The 21272-nt window shown below is 39.1% G+C and overlaps 1 protein-coding gene across 1 annotated transcript in view; it reads right to left on the bottom strand.

Annotated features, from left to right (window-relative positions):
• KLHL29 (kelch like family member 29) overlaps positions 1-21272 on the bottom strand; it is a 411312-nt gene that overhangs the window by 324071 nt on the left and 65969 nt on the right. Inside the window, exon 2 of the mRNA XM_061990887.1 lies at positions 17222-17328. The gene's annotated coding sequence lies outside the window, so the exon portion shown is untranslated. The remainder of the gene's footprint in view (positions 1-17221; positions 17329-21272) is intronic.

The raw sequence follows: 21272 nt of genomic DNA, 5'->3' as shown, positions 1-21272 counted from the left end.
AGTGGGGAAAACTAGGAGTAAAGCAAAGCACACAATTTCACCTGTAGATTTCAGAGTTTGAGGCTAACAGCTTATCTGATAAACCTCCTTTTGTTTCTTGGGTATCTATGTATCTAAACACATACTTCAACCTTATAAATGAATAGCTCTTCCTAAACTGGAAGGAAGATCGTTTGGTTTAATGTCCGAGAGGAAAGATGTTTCAGTGACAAGGAAACTAGCTGTTACAGGTGAGATGACGCTTAAGCCTATGCCCTCTCCAACAGTCTTTGAGACATCACAGAAGCAAAAGGACATTAGGAAGCCAAACAGATTTCAGTAAGGCAGTCTCTGATCAGTCTTTGTCTCAGCTACATCTCTGAAACAGAGAAAACAGTCCACTATGTCTGGATTAGTTTTTGCAGGAGGCACACTGAGTAAGCCTAACATGATTGTTTTGGAGGAGAACTACTCTAAATGCTGTCAAGAGATTAAAACACTACTGCACAACTGTGTCCAAATAAGGTAGAAGGAATACATTTTAAAGCTGAAATAGAAATACAGTCCTTTCAGAGCAGTATACACATTCTCTCTACTCATTTCTACTGTAAAGAACACAACAAGTGGAAGAAAGACTGCAAAGCAACAGGAGCAGCAATCAGTTGTCTTCACCTCCAGCCATTCCTCTCCTCCCAGTTTCAAGTGCTTTCTGCACCAATGCACGCATACACGCACCACGGGCAGCTGTTGAAGCTGCTACACCACCATTAAATGATTATGGGAAATAGGAAAAGAGCCTCCTGCAGACGTGCTCTTTCCTGAGCACAGCTTTCATACCACAAGAAGTTTGTTTCCCAGCTCTGACAACTCTTCGACACAGCATAATAAAAATCTATTCACATAGCCAAGGATCTGCCCTCAGCCAGCAGTAATTAAAATTAATCATTCACAATTATTTTCATGGGCATGTTCAAAAAGAAACACTGCCAGCTCACTGAATCCTCAAAGTTGACAGACCTTGAAATAGGCTGTGGTCAGGTACAGTGTGTTCCTGGGTTTCAAGCAGTTAAAAACATGCTTTGCATATCGATTCACCGTCCAGCTCACAGGACACACAATGCTGACAGTCACAGACACCTCAGTCCTGCAGTCAAGCTCCTGAAGCAGCATCACTGAGTGGGACTGCTAAGGAAAGAATTTTTTCAGCTAAATATTGATATATCGATAATTATTGCTGCCCAGATGGGATTCAGGGTTATATGAGTGCTAACATTTTTTCTTCACAAATCTTAAATCTCATGGTTTTGAGATTCATTCCGTTTTTCATGCATTTGTATGAAGTTTTAATCACCATTTTCTCCCATTTCAGCTTCACTGGTCACAGCCAATGGTATTTTGAGGGAGGTGGACAAGTTTCTAAGGTACAGAGTAGCCTGAAGGTTATCAGTTTCCAAGATTCAAAACTACTGAAAAATTATATTTATAGAAGAATAATTAACAAAATTCAATATAAGTAATTAGGATTGTCAGTTTCTGGAACACTATTTACTTACACAAGCAATTTTTATGGAAGTAAACATCCACTATTCATGACAGGAGCCTTGATCAATTCTGTCCCTTTGAAACTCATGTAAATATGACATGCTCTTTTACATTTTATAAACCCCAAATCTGTAGGCAGTGAGACCAAGGCTGTAACCATTGCAGAGAGAAAGCAATCTCACACCTAGAAGATTGAAGATCCCTAGGTATCAACCTGCATATCGTTCTTTCCTTCCCATCAACTGGAATATTGATTTTTACAATACATATATGAAAAAAAGTTTTTATTGGGTACACTTAAGTAGGAACAGAGTAATGGGATTGTCTGCCTCCTACCATCAGTGTTCTGTAAGTAGAGCTCAAAACCACAACTAAAAGCAAGAGATGGAGGAAGATCCAACTTCTTAACACTCAGCAGAGATTTTGTTCAGAAGACTTCAAAGGAACAGATATTTTTCTAAAGGGGGACTGCAAGGAAGTCACAGAGGGACTTTTTACAAGGGCATGTAGTGATAGGAGAAGAGGTAATGGCTTCAAACTGAAATATAGTAGATTTAGACTAGATGTAAGAAGTCCTTCCTGTGACAGTGCTGAGGCACTGGAATAGACTGCCCAGAGAGGCAGAGGCTGTCCCATCCCTGGAAGTGTTCAAGGCCAGGTTGGATGGGGCTTTGAGCAACCTGGTCTAGTGGAAGGTGTCCCAGCCCATGGCTGAGAGGTTGGAACAAGATGATCTTTGAGGTCTCTTACAGGCCACACCATTCTATAATTTTATTCACTGAAATAAAAAACTGCCTGATAAATACACTTTCTTTTTTATCTTTACAACCTAGAGTGATTTTTCTGTACTGTATCTAGATACGATACTGTGGAGGGAACAGTCATGCAGGCAGGGTGCAGGAAATCTCTCTTTAGAAAATTCAGCCAGAGAAAAGGAGGTAAATGGGATAAAATAACTTCAGCACTCAAGCTCAGAAGTCTCAATGGCCATCAGTGACACTGCAGCAAGTCTGAAAATGTCACTCCAGACTTTCATGTTTTATGCAGGATATCAGCTTCTCTTTTCCTACACTATATTTATCCCATGCTTCTCCTGTATTGGTCACCCCCATTTTTAAGCATCATAGTTTTCTAATTCACAATGTATTCTCATTAAGCCAGTTTCCCACTGAAGATGGCAGTAAAGGCTCTAGGACCTTAATATTTAGGGTTCCCCCTCCCAATCTCTCCTTTCTGCACCATGAGCCCCACACTTGTTGCAAGGCATCCCAAGATGTAACTTTAGATCCAGAATGAATACTGCCAGCTCCCAGATCAGCTCTTACTTCATCCTCTCCTTGCACAACTGTGAGCGTTTGCAGCTCAGAAGAGCAATGGTGATCAGCCTCTCCTGCTAGGCTGCCAGCAAGAACCCAGCCAGTGTCCCAGCTTCCTCCTCACAGCATTTTATTACACAACCTAATTTTGACTTGTGCACTTCATATGATTTGTGCCCTATTCCTCAAAGCTTTAAAGTTACCTGGGAGAAGGACCTCAAAAATGTGAAGTAGAGTAATACTTAAAAAGATGCAGCCCTATTTCATCACGTGTTATTTTTTTGTAAAGTCAAGACTAAAATAATCATGGCTAAAACATTTTACAAGCTTGTAGAAACTCAATAAAGCCTTGGCTGAACTCTAGCACTTTGGGAAAGAACAGAGGAAAACTCTAAAGGGAGAAGATGCTATTAGAAGAAGCATGAGGAGCCCCAAAAACCACCTTGGGAAACCATAAACAGCCAGAGCAGGCAGGGCAGTGTGGGTGTGCACATATGTGCAGGGGAAGGATGCAGTTCCCTGAAATTTCCTAGCTGCTCAGCATAAAATGAATACAACCCAAATGCCTGGGCACGGACATGTTCTCCCCTGAACAGAGATGTAGAGCAGCTCTGAGCAGAGACAGAGCACAGTTCCCTCTTCCAAGCACCAGACAATCTTGCTAGCAATGGATTAATGTGGTTTAAGTAGCTATACAATTAATAAGGTCAGAAGGGCAAAGACATAGTTACATTTTGATTGTTTTGAATTACATATTGCTTTGCATTTTTGTTGCTGTTTTAAATAAAAAAGTAGCTTTTTTTTTTTTTGCCAGAGCTGACATGGTCTAAGCAGACAAGCAAGGCAAAGAGCACAGGGAAAAGTACCATCTTTTATTAGTCCATTGACAGAAAACAAATGAGCTTTCAGGCACTGAAATCTGCAGATATAAAAACTTCACAAAGCAAAGACCATCGCTCTTTAATACAGAAACGTGTAAATACACACGTATATATACACACAGATATATATAAAAACTTCCTACCTTAAAATCTTTCTCAGGCTTGCACTGCCATACAGCTCATCTCTTCTTTGGTTGTACAAAGAAAATCACAGCTGAGAAAAATACTCTGGAAAGACCCCAACAGCAGAATGCAGTTAGCTATTACCTACTGTGATTACGGAAAAGTGTCATTTCTTATTGTGCACCTCACTTTTCTCTACCACTCTTTTCATCCACCTTAAAAACAATTTTAGGATATAAGCAAATAAGGTTATTTGGGGGATTGACGGTCCTGGCTAAAGCCTTCCCTGTGTCTCTCTTGGAGGGGAAAAAGAAAAAAAAGCAACCTTGAAGTTTGCAATTCCTCAGCATTCCTTTTCCCTCTTTCTTAATGCAACTTCAGAGCAGTTCCCGTAGAGACTGTAAACACCTACACAACTTACCAGGTGGGGTACATCCCCCCTCCCCCCATAAATATATAATAGTAATTTCTTTACCCTTTCTTTGCTAAGTGACTGGATATAAAATCTGTTGCTGCCTCGTGGACAAACACAGAGCCTTCAGCAGAACAGAACAGTGTTTTGGGGCTCTGCAAGGATTTGATGGCTGTCTTATCTTTCCTTGTACACTGAACAGTCTGCATAACCTAATAGCATTAGCTTACTAACAGATATATTAATAGGTGTGGGGGGAGGGAAAGGAAGAGAGGGGGGAAAAAAGCCACTAAAACATATTCCACCTACACATCTCGCTACTAATCAAACTCATGTAGAAAGTAAATTGCTTTTCCTGGACCAGAAGAGATTAAAAAAAAAAAAAAGGCTTTGAGAGGTGGGGAAAAAGCACCTATTTTCATCTTTTTCCGGAAATCATCATATATTTTTTTAAAAAATAACTTTACACTAATCGCTGCATTTACTAATGCATGACAAGGAAAGATAAAGTTAAAAACAACAACTCAAGAGCTGCCACAACATCTTACAGTTAGTAATTTCAGAGTGATAAATATAATGCTGGCCTCAGATTGCTACAAGGATTAGATTTAGCTGTAAAACAAGAAGTGCAGTTAACAGTTGCTGTTGGGTCTGGTGTTAGGATTAAAAAGCACTGCTAATCACAAGAAATGTAAAAAGATTAAGAGGTGGTGGCTGCCAGTAAGGTTTTTAAGAGCATGTAAGTGCTGGAATTCATTTTGAGATTAAAATTCCTCAAGCAAACTAAAGGAAAAAAAAAGATCATAAACACAGCAGCCAGTTCCACTTGCACTGTCCACAACCCATTCCCAAGTATTAGGAAAGTTAAAAAGAGTGGAAAAGGGCTTTAAAAGCATGGCTTACACTGAAGAGTACCTAGGAAGGCTTTACTGAGGAGAAGTAAGCATTTATATTCTGGTACCTATGAATATCTACTGCAATCTAAAACATATTAGATTAGTGGGTTTGGGCTAGTAGATTTTGCTTACCAAAGAACCTGCCTGAACCCAGTGGAGTCCCAGCTTTAAAAGGTACTATAACAGAAACAAGGACGACATACATCTTGTATCTGCATCCTTTCAGTAGGAAGAAAAAGTTGACATATTAATTTCCTGTTTTGTTTCAAGTTGGTTTAGATTCACCTAATATGTTCTTAGTTATCAAGGACAAGGAAAGGTCTCCATATGAAATACTCCACGTGGAGTACGTACAAGAATGCTCCCCAGAAAAGAAAGAAATGAAAAGGGAAACAAAAAAAAACCCAGCTTCCAAAAACCTCAGAATAAATGCTATCTTTTTAAAAAACAAATTTAATTTTTTGATGCAGAATTTAACTTAAAAGGCATTTTAACCAGTGTAGACCTCAGTATCATGTCATCAGATTCCCTAGTTCACTTCTGACAGAGCACTCTCCATCAGCAACAACTGCAAAGTTCATTGCTGTCATAGTCCACTACCACCTCGAACTGGACAATCTGTAGTACACATCTGAAGAAGAATGCAAATATTCTCTACAAAGCTGTTTGCCTACAGGCCTAGTGGACAGGTAACAGTTGTTTGTTAGTGAGGCCACCCAAAACTTCACTCTCTCCCACAGTGTCCCAGATTTATCCAGTGATTCAGAGTAAAATTCAAGTGCTACCATGTGACTTCATAAGCACTCCCTCTGTTCAGCTTCGCTTCCTCCTGGACCTCCAAGGAGCTCTGATGTTGATTCAGATCAACCTCTTTCCACTCATTAATTTACTTTCTGTAAATCTGGACCTTGATATGCAATGAGTTGGGGAGTGATGTGAAATAAGATAATTTCATCATCTTCCAGCATGTTTTTCAGTCAAGCACTCTCAGTGCATCTGTGGATTTTCAGCTTCTGTAAGACTACTTTTCTCTGTTTCCCCAGAAGGAACATTTTTTTCCAGATGCTAGTAGAAGAAGCAGAAATAACCATTTTCCAAGAGTTATAAAACAGTCGTATTAAATAATAGAGGTGAAAGCACTGTGTATGATTTCTGCAGAAGTCTTTTCAGTAGAACAGATAAATTTATTCACTGCATTATGGAACAGTTTGAGAAAACAAGATCATACAATGTACACCGCCTCTATTTAAATTGTTTCATTTCTATTCATGAGCACTCTGATTAGATACACTGAAAATATCATCAGTAAGAAATAAATAATTCTGCCAAATTAATATTTGTTGATTTCTTTTACCTAAAAACGTAAGTAGCATCTCATTCACACTAGATAAAGCTGCTATAATTTGGATGCATGGATCTTGTTGGTTCAAGTCTACACAACACATTGAGACAGGTATTCTTCTATATCTTAAGATTAAACACCTTCTTTCAAAATCATAAATTTTATTTTCTCCTATTTCCTATTAAGTTGCTTTCTCCTAAGAATGGATTGAGAAAAATAAATTGCTTCAAATGTAGAAAATGGTTTAGAAATGGTATTTGAGGGAATATACGTAAACTTTCTGTATAGAATAAAATTGGTTAATTTTTAATTAATAACACCTTTCAGTCTGAGAAAGGAAGTGGTGAGAAGAAACCCATCACTAACATCATTAGATGACGGGAGCAATCAACCAGATCTAAAACAAGGGCTCTGCAGTACCTCCTTTCCTGTATTTTGCTGAAGAAACGTGGGAAAGGGTTTATTTGGGGCAGAAGAAGATATTACTTAGCAGAAAGATGAGACAAATATTTTGAAGAAAAAAGAGAGACTAAAAATATATAGAGCTAATAGATGTTTTAGACTTTGTAAAATGATGAATGCAGCACGTCTGCTCAGCTTACAAACATCTGAGAAAAAAGTCTCTATATTTTTTAAAAAGTCATCCAGTTTCTCTTCACAATGAATTCTTCTCAAAATGAAATATAATTGATGCAACATTTCAAAAAATCTAAATGCACAGCTGAATACCTTTAAAAGCACCCTGTTTGCAAAGCAGCCAAGTGATACACCTCCAAGAGCTACTGTTATCTTCTGCAGGCAAGATAAACCAAGAAAAATGCTGAGTTGAGGTGCAATTTGACAGTTATTAGCAGAACAGGAGTAATTTGATGAAGAAAAAAAAAAATCTGACAAAATCTCAGTTCACGGCAACAGAGTTTGGAAGCCTATTTGCACATAAATTGGAAAAAAACAATTCTTGCATTAGTAACTGACAAAGATGAAACAACATACCCTAAATCCTAACATATTTGGAATTATTTTTTTTGATTCAAAGCTGATAATCCTGTAACAGGCAGTAACTAAACAGGAGCTTACCAGACTTGCTCTGCATGTTGAAGAGACTGCAGAGTCAGATGCTGATCTGGGGCCATTCAACCATCAGAATAACTGGATTTACTGCTATATGCACCTTTGTTTTTGCCATTTGAAAGCATCTACGGCACACAGAACATTCAGCTGTGTTTTAAGCATTAGCGGCATAAATATCCCCTCGTGTACCGTATACTTCACCACTTCTGGCTTCCCATAAATCAGGCATACAACCAATCATCTTTTTTATATTGGACATTAATGGCAACTCTATTATTCAAATCCAGGCTGTGTGGAGTTGCCTTTCACAGCAACGTAAAGCAGCGCACGAGCAGGATTACAACTGAGCAAGGGAAGATTCAAATCTGGCTGTGATCTTCCCACTACAACTCCACTGCCATCAGATATGTGATATTCTGAATCTTTCTAGCTCTCATCTGTGCAAAAGGCTTTTTTTTTTTTAAAAAAAAAAAAAAACACCTCCCATATGCAGGAAAGAAAATTAGAAAGGCTTTTGTGCTCTTCAACAACTGCCTCTTTGTGTCCCCATAAACATTTAGCATAACTGTTTTTGCTTGCATACTCGTAAGTAAAGATGTCGTTCTTTACTGCATCATAATTAGACACATAGATTAAGAGATATGTCTTTCATGTCATTGTATCAAACTGTTCTACAAAAGTACAAAGAGATTTTATAGACTGTTGTCTTTTCTGCTTGCCACTGAATTTTCACACTCAGCACAAAACGCAGTAAAAGTGAAAGATACCTTCCCTGTGTTTACAATGCCCAACAAAAACCATTTCAAAACCAAATAAAATGACTTAGCTATGATCTGAGCAGCACAAACTGTTCTCCCGTGGGGTTTCTTTTTTTCTCTCCCCTTCCCCTCATCTTCCAGTTCATGAGGATAGGGAACATGAAAACTAAAAGGATTTATGTTTAAATAATTCATCTTTTCAGGCACATCAAACAAAGTACTAAAGTTCATCCATGGGGCTGGGAAGATTTAGCTGAGTCCAGCGGTATTTTAAACAGCTTTCTGGAGAGCTAGTCACAAAAGGTTGCGAGGAAATGCTGAACAGCTGTGTTGATAAAGAGTTGTTTTGAAACAACATGTGTTGAAACTCTACCTATTCTTCCTGAACACAGCTGACAGAGAGATTACCAGCCATCCCGAACTGCCACTGCATTTGGAGACTCATGCCCACACAAGAGATGCTTTGTGAGCAGGGTGAGCTCTGGCACATCCTGGAAAGATGAAGAGAATTACAAAGGCTGAGCATCGTTTTCCTGCCAAGTGGTAGGAAAACATGCGGCAACATAAAGCATCTTTAGGAGCACAAGTCCCACTGGGTAGACATCCGTACTAGCTGAGTTGATCCTGTGAGCCACGTTGCTTTAAACTAAGGTCCCACAGGGAATGGGGAAGTGAAGTGATGGTAGTAACTCTCCTTCTCTTTAAGCAGTGGAGGAAAATAGAGAAGGGCTTTTGTATACTTTAAACATCTTAAGTAGTACAGACAACGGATTTACTTTTGCAGGCAGTCTAACAATATTCCTCTGTAACCTTTACTACACTTGCACTTCAAGTCATGTTTATCGTGCTAAATAAACCACACCAAATTCTTGCAGATAAAAAGGGGAAATTGGGTTTTTTTACTCCCTTAAAAGCCAGAATCTAAAGCTTTCCATTCTTAGCATGAATTGCTTTCTTTAATAACACAAGTGTTCTCTCTTCTCACACACAGTTATCAATGTCTCAAAAGAGTCTGCCAAAATGGACTAGAAAATAAGTCTTTCACACAACTAAGATCTGTTGCCCTGATTTACACCAACAACTTCTCATTCTCCAAACTTAATTAGAAAAAGCAGCAAAGAAATACAACTCAAGTTTCAGGATATAACAGCAACTGAGGACAATTTTAGCAACAGAGCTTTGCTTATGTAGGAAATGGCTGCTGGCTATGAAGAAATCGTTTTGCCACATGGAAATCTTGGGCACCTTAGTAACCTGCTACCGTATCAGAGATGAATTTTTGCAATCTGGTTTGTATCTTCAGATTCACTGAAGTGGAGATTTATTGCAACAAAACTAGAAAAAACCACTGGAGGGATGTGTTGGAAGTGGAGCAGGAAAAAGGAAAACAATCACAGAAAACAGAATATTCTTGGATTTGCAGTGCAGCCCTCACTGATTTATTCCAAATGTTTCTGTTTCCAGTTTAAATTAACATGGCTCATAATACTATAAAACCTAAATCACACAGAGATAAGATTGGGTAAAGAGTTAAGTTTTGCAGAAAGTGTTTTGGATGAGATTCATTAGAAACAGCTCAAAATACCTTTAAGAAGTATCATCTTAATGACATGCTTACTCTTGAGGGGAAATTTTGAGCCCTTTAGCAGAAAGCAATCTCACTGCAAGTAGGACCTTAATGGCTTTGAGCTACTGTTTATGCAGTGGGAGCCCTCCTTAAATCAAACATGTTTAAAAGTGTCCTTGTTCTAAGTTGCCTGCAATCATAGAATGGTAGGGGTTGGAAGGGATCTTTAGAGATCATCCAGTCCAACCCCCCTGCAGAAGCAGGTCAACCTAAATCATAAATCAGGTCGCATAGGAACATGTCCAGGGAAGGAGATGCCACACCCTCCCTGGGCAGCCTGTGCCAGGGCTCCCTCATCTGAACAGTAAAATAGATTTTTCTTATATTTAAATGGAACCTTTTGTGTTCCAGCTTCATCTCATTACCCCTTGTCCTATTGCTAGATACAAAAGAAAAAAGGGATGCCCTGATGTCCACATACCTACCTATGCAGTGTGTGAGCTACAAAGACTCTTCTACTTGGCTTATATTTACACATTAGGTGGGAAAATTCAAGTGGCTCCTAGTCCAGTGTGTGGAAGCCACTCTAAAACAAAAAGTGCAGCATTTCTGTCTACAACATATGCATAAAATACATGTATGATGACAAAATGTGTATTAATGGACTCTGACAAAGAACCACCACAATACAGTTGATCATCATTAACAAAATTTCTACAGTAACTCCTATCAAATTACAAGTTCTGACCTTTGGTGATGTGGAAAACAACATTCATTTCCTTCCCTCATAAAACAAAAAAACCTTTCTGTACATCTTTTTATTTTTTCAAGTTTAAAACTCAAATTGTTCTTACTCTAGCACAACTAACAGTCAGCTGGGGAGAAGCTCTCTTCCAGAGGAAGTGGAATGTAAAAACAAAGTTGCTGTGACCTTAGCAGTAATCCTGTTTGCATATTACAATATATTTTCCTGCTATAACAAGGCAAAGTCTTGCGTTCCGGTCAGAAAAAGTCATCTTCCAGTAAAAGCATACTGTGATCAATAACATCTTCTTAATACATTATATTATCTCTCACTGAAACCCTTTTTCATTTGGCATTTCAGACTACCGAATAGGGGAAATTCATGACAAAAACTAAGATGGTAAATGAGATACTGCAAATTAATTTCATCCAAGAGCTATCTTTTCCTTCATGAACAATTTGACAAGCCTACGTTGTCTGACTTCAGCAGAAGCTTTCTCAGCTTTCAAATATATGTGAAACAGAAGAATCTGCTCCACTACCACACGAATCTTCCTTTTAGCCTGCATAATTTTGTGTTGAAACACATTATAGTTTCAACAACCAACTTTGAGACCAGAATTAGTGGGGCATACTTTAAATATTAGTTTAGAAAACAGACTCAGAAGAGTCTGAAATATCAAGCGCATAATCCTAGTCTCAAGTCACAGTCCGGAGCATGGCAGAGCACGGCAATACTGCACTTTTGAATCTATGTTGCTGCCAAAAGCTGCCTGCAATCTGATCCTGAAAAGGCCCAAGCGATGAAAATGCCAGCTGAAGGATCTCAATTTGGTAACCGGCAAAGTTCAAAGAGAGCTTTGTCACAATGGGCATTAAAGTGCTTCTCTATCCATGTGTCTAGAATTACTTCTGCTATGATGAGCAGCAGGTTTCTTCATCCCTTGGAGCTAACGTCCTTCTGCAGGCTGAAACAGTGACCCAGTGGCACAGAGCCCATGCTCCTCACCTTCCATGTGAAAGCCCATCATCATTTTAGGAACACCAGCTGTAGATCCAGCTGCGTTACTGAGAGTAATTGGTGTTCAGCATGGTCCTGAAAGGCATGATCCTGCAAAAATGGCCTGGGTGCATGCAGGATATTGTCCCCAGGATTACTTAGACGTACCTGATCTCAGCAAGACTGGGTGCAGAATCACTGCTGTATTAATATTGCAGTGTAAGGAGTAAGGGGCAGGCAGTTGTTGAATATTCATACTGTAGCAATCCTCTAGCAGGAACATGTAAAAGCTGTGTCGATACCCTGAAGAGTTTATCATCCAACATGCCAATTAAAGTGAAACTTTAGTATGTATCCTGCTCACAGGGTAGGCTCATTGACTAATTGTATTCCTACAGCGAAGGATGTGCTCAGCTCCTTTACTTAATCAAGACTCATGTTGAAAACAACATAAAAGAAGTGAGAGAAAACAGATAGAAATTTAGTTTACATCTGCAAATCCCAACACCTCATGAGATCAGAAATATGTAAAGGATTAAACAAGTCATCTACCTAAAAAGTCATTCATAAAAGATAAACATCCTTTTTAATTGTGGGGGAAATGCATGCAGGCAAGATGCATAGTACTCAGCTGATGGAATAAATCCAAGCAGCTGCAGATTAATTTGTGTGAGAGAAGAGGTAAAAATAAGATTGGTCCCACTGATAAGCAGGAGAACAGATGACATAAGCCAACTGGATGGGAAGGACAAAATAATCAAGGTTTTGAAGGACAGGACAAAGTTTGTAGGGTGTTTTTGGTTGTGTTTTTTTCTTTTAAACAAAATAAATTAGGCAACAAGTCTCCATGTAAATGAGCACTTATAAAACAGTCTTTCTAGGTGAATAATTTCTTTTATGATTAATAAAATCTGCAATCTGAGTAACAACATTCTGATGACTTTTTGCCATTTGCAATTATCGCTCATCCTGGCTCCAAAAACTCATTATTATTAAAGCTGACAAAAAGAATACTTAACTGCTTCTATGAAAGGACTTAATTTTTAAAAGAATCCCAAGTTCCTAAGCTTTGTTCCTACATCCAAGTCTTGAATGTGAAAAATGAGGCCATTCTAGCAACCCCTGAGTATGTCTCTTTCGATTTCCAACAAGTAATTTGGACAAAAGCATCTAATTTGTACGGTAACAACGCATTACAAAAGCATACTTCTTTGGTTTAAAAGCAACCTACGAAGAGTATGGAGTTAACATAACCCTGTATAACTACATGCATTTAGTTATACAAGTTTATACTATAAACATACCTTTCTTTGCATTTTTATAGCAGTTTTCTCACAAGGAATTGACTTTAAAAGCATTAATGTTAAAAAGCATTTAACAGTTACCATAGGACTCGCAGCACTTGTGAACAAGAGTATATAATCTCCATTTTAACAGCATGGAAGTCAAAGCACAATTATTACAAAGGTGGCTGTGGCAGAGATAGCAACAGGAACCATATCCAATTCCGAGCTCTGTGACGTGTATTATCTATAGGTAGAAAGGAAGACAGATATTTTTGTGTTGACACCTACGGAGACATGAACATTGCCTGTGCCCAACACCATCCTTGCTCCCTGACGTAACAGCACAGGAAAATCAGAGCCCTGTTAAAAAAACCCAACACAAGTGCTGTTAAACTGACTCAAATACACATTAAAAAAAATACTTCCTGATGCCTAGGTACTTGACAAACATTGATCTGAGCTCTTTATAAACACACATCTCCAGTTTGTAATAACTTATTAGATAGCTAAAAGTCTGGAGTATGCAATGAACCAGATTCTTCCCAGGGCACTCAGCAAAAGAAACAACAGGCAGAAGCTGCAACAAAGGAAAATTTGGTAAAATACAAGCACCTGAAAAATTCAGAGCAGATGTTTAACCAGCAAAACGGCTGCCTGGGGAGGCTGCAGAGTCTCTGTCCTTTGGGATATGAAAGGACTTGTCTGGACATGGACGCAGTCATGAACAACCTGCACTGCCTCTGCAGTTGGCCTGCTTTGAGCAGGAGGTTGGATGAAAGGACCTCCCAAGATCTTTCCCAAACTGAATTATTCTGTGAATATCACACAAAAGACAAGTGGTTTCTCTACTGCATCTCAAAGCTTATCACAAATTCCTACAAAAAAAAGTGACCTCAGACTACTGTGACTGACTTTTTTGCCTTTACTCAGTTTGCTCCTTCTCCTGAAAAGGATGAGATGGAATAACCCCAAATCTTTCCTGTCATCCACCTAAAAACTACAACAATGAAAAGCAAAAGACATTCATCTTGTTCAGGCTCCTAAATGCACATGGTCATCTGACGTCTTGCTTTGAGTTTACATACCTTCCCAAACCTCTCTCCTCCTAAGAAATACTCCCAAAACCAGTCTGCTGTGCAACAAGACCCATAGTTATTTAAATAACTGTATCACAGAACCAGCTCTCAATGTCTTAATTTAAAATTCCTCCCCCCACACCCACACACTGATAAGAGGTGTTGCATATGGTGAAAAATAATTCAGTTTGAACCAGAAAAAAAAACCCCTAGGGTTAAGTATTTCCTCAGTCAGAATACAAAAAATGCAACCACATGTGATTGTCAGGACATACAGGACTACAGTCAACATGCATAAATCCTTTTATATCCTTCAAAAAGACTAAGCAAGTTGAAAGGCCTTTTCAGGGGACTAGTTGAGCTAGGAATACCCAAAAATGGGTAAGACAGATGAGTGTGCAACTCCCACATGCAGTCCGTTCCCAGAAGACAACAAAGTCCAACCTGGAGTCCAAGATTGTTTCAAACAAATTCTCTCATGCATAACATAAGCCTTAAAGAAAAAAAGCCTGGACACAACTGGATTCTCACTTCCAATTTTTAGGTTTGTTTCTTTTGCTACAACCAGATCACAGCCATGGTGGCAGAAACACCCACAGGCATACCATAACTTAACAGAATAACTTTGCAATAATTTGATATTCAACCTAAGTCTATCTCCAGCATATCATGTTGATGTGACTAGGCAATGCTGCAACTTATCACAAGCTGGATTTGCTAGACATTCCCCACCACAGAAAGTGAATTAAACTGTCACTCATCACTGTATGAGTTGCTCTGGTATAACCACTTCTTCATGAGTTGGACAACATTTCTTTGAATTAAAAACAACTCTTTGTTACAAGTTAAAGTCTTCATCCTCCTTTCAGTGTTCTTTTCCTTTCCACTTTTCTGCTCAACTATTTTTCCCCTGACTGAGTTTAACCCTCTCTGCTCCACTTGTCTCCTCAATGCTTTCTTTTGCTCCCTTCCTGGGTAGACAACCGAGGAACTTACATGAGCTCCAGACACCTTGTCCAAACTATTAATTATGACCTGAAAACTGAAACACTGATGCCCTCTTAGTCCTTCCCGTAAGGCCACTTACAAGTGGCACCCCCAAGGACCATATGATCAGCATGGCAAGCTAAGGCTAAGAATGCATTCCTGAGTGTCCATTTTCTGGCATACCTCCAGTAGACACACTCTGTCAAAACACAGGAAAAACTGATACATTATTCATCATGAGGGCTACTAAAAAAAATGTGGAAAACATTTAACTACAATTACAGTTCTTGGTATCTGCAATTTGCAGCACTACACACACATGCAGGGACAAACATAAAGAAGGAATATAAAATAAAAGCCTTATTCATAATTCAGACTCAATTTCCAGTAACGGTTTCATATATGTATTATTATATACACTATTTATGACTGTGTACTGGCAGTACAGGAAAAAAAAGGATTAAACACACTCCCCCATACACACTTATACACACCCAAGCATACACACAATTTCCTGGTTTACTGTGAACATACTAATGATAGGAATTGAGAAAGATTTTTAAATTATCAAAGCGACACTGAAAGCTTTAAACTAGGTGCTTAGGGAAATACACTCATTTCCAGTACAGAAAGACTTGAAAATAGGCTTTCACCGTTTCTAAAGTGTAGTTCAAACTCATTTATGGGAAGAGGCTGTCAGAAACATTACAATTGAGATGCAAAGGGGATACTGGGGTGTTCGATAAGGAATCCTGTGAAGGAATGGCAAACACTTGAAGTCAGGATCGCACAACAGCATGTGACAAAGATTAAACAGATTAAAAACAGGAAACAAAAGAAAAACAGGACTTGGTGGACTGGGCAGACAACAAGTGGAACTTGAGCCTGCAATATGCCCTTGCAACAAAGGCTAAATATGCATCCTTCCTGGGCCAGCCAGCAGGTCCAGAGAAAGGATCCTTCCCCTTACTTCATGCAGGATTTGAGCCCTCTAGAACAAGGTGGCTTTGACATACTGGGGCAAGTCCAGTGAGGAAAACTGGCAGCTGGAGCACAGGCTGAGCTCCTACAGATCTCTCTGTGTTTTCCAGCTCCCAAAAGGGAAGGCATAGAGTGAGTCTATTCTTGGAAAGGCATAGCAATTTGACAAGAAGAAAGAAGGTGCCAAAAATGGAAATTCAGACTATAAATGAAGAAAATATCCTCTATGAGGTAATAAAACATAGCAATAAGGACCCAGAGTTTTACAGTCTGTATCCTTGGAGACAGTGAAAACCTAGCTGGAAGTGGCCCAGTACAACCTACTCTAGCTGACCTTGCTCTGAGCAGAAGGTTGGATTTAGATGATCTCCACACTTGCTTTCCTGTCTGAATCATCCCACAAATCTAAGTATCTGGTTGGGAGAAGCCAGAAAGCAGGTCAAAAGAGACCAAGAGGACAAGGAAGGTATCAAACACCACAAAGGGTCAGGATTAGTTCCATGAACTAAAACCACAGGACTGTAAAAACAAACTACGAAAGGAGTGAAGCAAGAAAAATAGTAGGTTGAAAGGGGTGTGTTGAAACAGAGGATCAAGACTCTGGAAAAGGCAAAAAAGAAAAAACAAATCAGTTTCTGATAAATTATACTTTCTACCAGTAGTAGTGAGGTGAAAAAATCCACAAGAGTCAGTCAACAAAGCAGTTCAGCATTTAAGTTTCTACTCCCATGTGCATAGTAGAATTAGGTAAGACAAGGAATCAGTTCTTCCTTTTCCCTCCTCATTCCCCCGGGAAAACAAGTAATCTTTAATCTCCTTTTTCCAAATACTAAAACTTGATCTTGCAAGGTTCACAGATATTTTTAACTATGTATGCTATGAAGAATGTTTCATTTGTAATATAATACATGCATATTTGTCAGCTTAAAACTCAAAACGTGCACTACACCCAAGTAAGTATCTCATAGGTTTTTTCCCATTTTAGAAGATATAGGCCTATGAAGTTAAAAACTTCACTCCCTCTTAGAGCTACAGCATCAAATTCAAATACTCCTGATGAGCCTTACAGCATTTGCCTTCATCCTATTACAGTATTTTACTGCTGAAACACAGATACTCAGTTGTACGTGCCCTGGTAGTGACTTGCTGCAGCCATTGAATGGAAAAGTATAGCCCAAATTGCATTTGTCTAAGCAAACAAGAGAACAAACAAGAAACAAATAAGAAGCCACAAACAAATCCAGATATCTTCACACTTACCCTGCAATATCCAGAATCTGTATCAAAATCAGCCTCAGGTGTAACAGTCAGTGAACAGGACAGCAAACCCTTGCATTTAACAGAAGGTTTCTGGGAAACCAGATTACCTAGAAAGAGTTGAAAAGAGTTATTTTAATACATAAAGATGAAGTCACCTAAGCTTAATAAGAATAGGCTTCAAATGAGCCACAGCACAAGAAAAAACAAGCAGCTGCACAATGGGAGATGTTACATGCCACCATGATCGGCATGAAGACTTTAATCCCCTGAAGGTGACAGAAATTTGTTACGAAGCACAGAGAGTTAGATGCTGTTAGACACTTAGGGTTTAAGAAAGAACATCTAATACCCATGATAACATGGTCTGAACCCTCTAAACAAAGACATGGAGGAGACCAGAAAACACATGATATTTTGCCTTATTACTTGCTATCAAAGAGAGAGCAAGTTCAAGCATTTGCAAAAACAAGGCAATCTAAGATTATTTAAAAGTTTAATAGCATTCTAGAGTCTTCAATAACACAGGGTTTGCCCATGAAATAAAAATAATCCCTAGAGATGAATTTAAAGAAATATATCTCATTTCAATGCCCAGAGTAAAATGAGTATTCATTAAAGCAAAGCTGTTTTATACCTACGTTCTCCATCTCAGATATAATATAAACTGAAGTAATCTTTATGACAGGAAGTGGTATGTAATCTTGCAAGAATGAACCGCTGTCATTATCTGCAAATCAATACCATTTTTTTTAAGTGGATATAACAGAATCTATCGATTTCATGCTTTTAGAACTGGAGTTTCAGTTTCTTCAAAGAAGATTCTCGTCATTGTAAGAGAGCTGCATACAAGTAATTGAGTTGATACAAACTAATTTGAAGTTTACAGTGCACTTCCCTTGAACAATGCAATCAAGGCTTTGCTCCCATTACCTCAGCTTAAGCTTTTTTCATTTTATATAAACTTTGCTTTGGGTAATTATAATAATTTGGAGGAGGTAGAGCAACACTTCACTAATCCTACCTGCAAGCTATAGAAAGTTTGCCATGCAAAGCATTCTCCTTCGAAGATACCTTCTTACCCTGCTAGCATGTTATTACAGAACATTTGTATGACTTATGCTATGTTTAAATAGCCTGAGTAAGTAATTTCCCTTGCAAAAGCCTAAAACTGGCTCAGTTCTGAAGAGTCCAAAGAGGTATGGTGAAGGTGATGATGGCAAAGAAACAGGAAACAGAAGCACATGCAATAATTAAATGACTTATGCAAGGTCACTTGGTGGATCAGTCAAGCAGTGAGCTTCATCGAGTCATGTTCTATTCCTTTAAGAGAGTTTAATGAAACTGGTAGATTCTTACTATATGTCTGCAAATGAAGCATAGAGCAACTTTGGCTTGACTAGCTGACCAAACAGCTCATGCTGCAATCAATGACCTGTAATGAGAGCTGGCTGCAAGGCATGATGTGCTGTCACACAGAGGAAGGGAAAAAAAAAAAGACCTTATATCTGTAAAAAATAATTTTAACGAATGCTATTAGTGCCAGCTGACATCCTAAAACTAATCTCCTAAAGCAAACAGATAAACCACAATTTTTAGTCCTTACTTCATGTAGAAAAAACACAGAGCCCCACCTCACCACTAGCCAGTCTCAGGTTAGTTTCTTTAAACCATAAAGCAAGATGATACAGGGAAGAATCACATGAAAGGTCGGGAGAGAGCACAGAAATGTAAACATCTTGTCCACATTAGCCCCCATCATTCCTGTTCTCTCTGTCATACAGAGCTCCAGCCTCCTCCTCAGCTTGCTTTGTTTACAGGGTTAGATCCCAATTTGGAGTTAAGGCTTTTCAAATAGCTGGTCTACTTATTTATCTATTTAACATTTCTTAAATGCGTTGGTGAGATATTTCAACTATTTCTGACTTTCATGACATGACTAAAGAATTCAGCCTGAAAAAGCCAATACACAAATAAAACTTTTTTTTGTTTGTTTGTTTTGCTTTTAGTTTGTCACAAAGAGCACTGTTTTCATGAAGCAATTTATGGAAAAGAAAGAAAAAAACTCCAGGGAATCATTTCTCCTTTGAACAGTGACTCATCATATCATAGTTACCCCGTCATCTCCAAGGGCAACACCAGGCCAGATCTGCCCTGGAAGACCTCCTTAGGGAAACAGTGCTTTTCAAAGTCATCTCAGGACTCTTACTCCAAGAGTTTACAGAGTAGAAGAAAAGAATTTGACAGTAATAAAAAATGAAATGGATTTCTGATAAGGAAGACAGCTGAGAAGTCAATGACAGTTTTACATGAAGGAAACCTTTCCAATCTCAATAATGAAAGATATAAAGAATATTTACAATGTGTATTCCAGATTCTATATGACAACATTATAAGGAAAGACAAAACAGATGTCACAGCTGGATATGACTATCTAAAGGAAGAAGGAACAGAAGAGGGGAAAGGAGCAAGAAAAGCAATGATCCATCATGATGAAAATGGTATACCAACGTGGGATTAAGTTCAAAATCTGTTTGCTGGCTCCTGGACACGCTGTCCGAAAGAGGATTAAAAATTGTTACTTGGGGCAACATAAATACAGGACTAATGGTCTTTACTGGTTAATACAATGCAATTTACATTATTTAATAGTCTTTGGGTGGGTTTTTCCTCCCCTACATTAGATAGCCTTGGCTGTTTATAGGAAAGGATTTTCATCTTCCCAAAAACTTTACTGCAGTTGCCATCAAGGGGGAGCAAGGAGAGCAACACCTACCAAGTAGTTCCAAACTACTGACCTAAACCACTGGAAGAGCAAAGCAAAAAGCTTTAAACATTAAAACTAAGACTTGCCATTTCTCATCACAGAATCATAGAATGGTAGGGGTTGGAAGGGACCTTTAGAGATCATCTAAACCAAACCCCCTTTAGAAGCAGGTCCATCTAGATTAGGTCACACAGGAACGCATCTAGGAGGGTTTTGAAAACCTCCAGAGAAGGAGACTCCACACCTTCCCTGGGCAGCCTGTACCAGGGCTCCTTCACCCTCACAATAAAACAGATTTTCCTTATGTTTAAATGGAACTTCTTGTGTTCCAGCTTCTTTCCATTACCCCTTGTCCTGTCACTGGACACGATAGAAAAAAAGGGATGGCCCCACCTTCTGACATCCACCATTTAGATATTTGTAAATATTAATGGGATTCCCCCTGCAGTCTCCCAGAGCTAAACAGCCTCAGTTCCCACAGCCTTTCCTCATAAGAAAGATGCTCCAGTCCCCTGATCATCTTGGTGGCCCTGTGCCGAAGTTCTTTGTTCCTCTTGAGCTAAGGAGCCCAGAACTGGACACAGGACTCCAGATGAAGCCTCACTAAGGCAGAGTAGAGGGGGAGAACCTCCCTTGACCTGCTGGCCACACTCTTCTTGATGCATCCCAAGATACCATTGGCCTTCTTGCCCACAAGGGCACATTGCTGGCTCATGGTTAGTTTATTATCAACCAGGACTCTCAGGTCTCTCTCTGCAGAGCTGCTCTCCAGCATGTCAATCCCCAGCCTGTACTGGTGCATGGGGTTGTTCCTTCCCAGATGCAGGACTCTGCACTTGCCCTTGTTGAACCTCACGAGGTTCCTCTCTGCCCAACTCTCAAGTCAGTTGAGATCCAGCTAGCAACAACCCCATCTCTCCTTTGGCAACCTAACAACCTCAATACGGACAGGTCATATATCCTATCATTCTACTTAAGCTTCTGAATTAAATAACTTCAAAATATATAATCATTTTGGTTGGAAAAGACCTTTAAAGATCATCAAGTCCAACCACTAACCTCACACTGCCATGCCCGCTACTAAACCATGTCCCTCAGCAACTCATCTACTTCAAGCAACTTGATGAAAACCAAGCCTAGGTTTTAGATATGGCATCATTGTAGTGGCAAGGCTGAAGTAGACAGCTCATCCTTCAGGGTATGACTAGCAGAAAGCTAGACAAAATATGGTCTAAGAAGCTGCCTCAGTTCACCTCACTCACTAATGCAGGCATCTTCGTGAAGGGA

Source organism: Colius striatus, chromosome 2, assembly GCF_028858725.1.
Source record: "Colius striatus isolate bColStr4 chromosome 2, bColStr4.1.hap1, whole genome shotgun sequence".
Taxonomy (NCBI): domain Eukaryota; kingdom Metazoa; phylum Chordata; class Aves; order Coliiformes; family Coliidae; genus Colius; species Colius striatus.
The sequence above is the reverse complement of the archived record's forward strand: the minus strand, read 5'-3'. Positions and strand labels throughout refer to the sequence as shown.